The sequence below is a fragment of the Penaeus japonicus genome, unplaced genomic scaffold (assembly GCF_977035675.1).
Source record: "Penaeus japonicus unplaced genomic scaffold, GWHDUDI00000001_assembly GWHDUDI00000026, whole genome shotgun sequence".
Lineage (NCBI taxonomy): Eukaryota > Metazoa > Arthropoda > Malacostraca > Decapoda > Penaeidae > Penaeus > Penaeus japonicus.
Window position 1 is genome coordinate 12,984,835 of NW_028234428.1, and position 2,500 is coordinate 12,987,334.

At 27.3% G+C, this 2,500-nt stretch overlaps 1 protein-coding gene across 8 annotated transcripts in view; it reads right to left on the reverse strand.

Moving 5' to 3' along the window:
- The window catches only part of SppL (signal peptide peptidase-like protein), a 79,098-nt gene that overhangs the window by 24,149 nt on the left and 52,449 nt on the right, over window positions 1-2,500 (reverse strand). The window lies entirely within an intron of this gene.

Sequence of the window (2,500 nt, forward strand, 5' to 3'; positions counted from 1 at the left end):
CACATATATATATAGACACACATATATATACATATATATACACACATATATATACACACATATATACATACACATATATATACACATACACATATATATACAAACATATATACATGCACATATATATACACATACACATATATGTACACACATATATATACATACACATATATGTACATACACATATATATACACATGCACATATATATACAATCACATATATATACACACATATAAATATACACACAAATCCACATATATATACATACATATATATATACATACACATATATATACATATAAAATATATATACATACACATATAAATACATACGCATACATATACATACACATGTAAATACATACACATACATATACATATGCATACAAATACATACGCATACATATACATACACATATAAGTACATACACATACATATACATACACATATAAATACAAACACATACATATACTTAAACATACATATATATACACAAACTAATACATACGCATACTTATACATACACATATATATACATACGCATACATATACATACAAAAACAAATACATACATATACATATACATACACATACTTATACATACACATATATATACACATACATTATATATATATATACACACAAATATAAATACATATATGTATATACATATACATATATGTACATACACATATATATACATGTACATATATATACATACACATATATATACATATACATATACATATATATATACATACACATATATATACATATACATATACATATATATATACATACACATATATATACATATACATATACATACACATATATATACATACACATATAAGTACATACACAAACAAATACATACACATACTTATACATACGCATACATATACATACACATATAAATACATACACACATAAATATATATATTCACACATACACACACACATATATATACATATACACCCACACATACATACACATATATATATATACACATATACATACACATATATATACATACACATATATATACACATATATATACATACACATATATATACATACACATACATATACATAAACATACATATATATACACAAACTAATACATACGCATACTTATACATACACATATATATACATACGCATACATATACATATATATATTTATATATTATATATATATATCTATATATATATATATATATGATCTACATATATATTATTACATATAAGAGATACACATTATACATAACCTATAATCCTACACATATTACATATACATATACATATTATACCATACATTCTATATATACATACTCATATATATACAATACATTATATGTATATATATAGCTATATATGTAACATACACATATTATATACATGTACATATATATACATACCATATGTATATACATTATACCTATATATACATACAACATATATATACATACAATATATAACCATATACATACATATAAATATACATACACATTCATATATAAATCTACCTATAAATAAATATATATAATCCACACATATACATAATATATATAATATACATATAATACATAACATCATTCATTATATCTATAATAACAATATATACATATACATATACATATATATACATATACATAAATACGTATATATACATACATACATACACACACACACACACACACACACACACACACACACACACACACACACACACACACACACATGTATACATACACATATATGTATACTTACATACATATACATATATAAATATATACATTTGATTACACACATACACACACACACACACGTTTTTGTGTCATAATTCTTCTTATTCTTTTTTTTGGCGATTCCGAGAAACACGTGTGTAAGCTCCGTCCTTTTGGGTATTTCTTTCTTTCTTTCTTTCTTTCTTTCTTTCTTTCTCTCTCTCTCTCTCTCTCTCTCTCTCTCTCTCTCTCTCTCTCTCTCTCTCTCTCTCTCTCTCTCTCTCTCTGTGAATGTGTGAGTGTTGAGTGTGAGTGTGAGTGTGAGTGTGAGTGTGAGTGTGAGTGTGAGTGTGAGTGTGAGTGTGAGTGTGTGTGTGTTTATGTGTGTGTTTATGTGTGTGTGTGTGTGTTTATATGTGTGTGTGTGTGTGTGTGTGTGTGTGTGTGTGTGTGTGTGTGTGTGTGTGTGTGTGTGTGTGTGTGTGTGTGTGTGTGTGTGTGTGTGTGTGTGTGTGTGTGTGTTTATGTGTGTGTGTGTGTGTGTGTATGTGTGTGTGTGTGTGTATGTGTCTGTGTGCGCGCGCGCGCGTTTGCATAAATATAGAAGAACGTGAATGTTTTTATTTTCCTGTGCACGTTCGCGCGTGTTTGCATGTACAGTCAAATGAATCCAAGCATGCGTATGCATATATTTGCAACAGCGCTGTGTGTTATGGCAAGCAGTGTAGCAGGTCATTCCCTTCTGTTCTCTCCCTCTACACACGCAC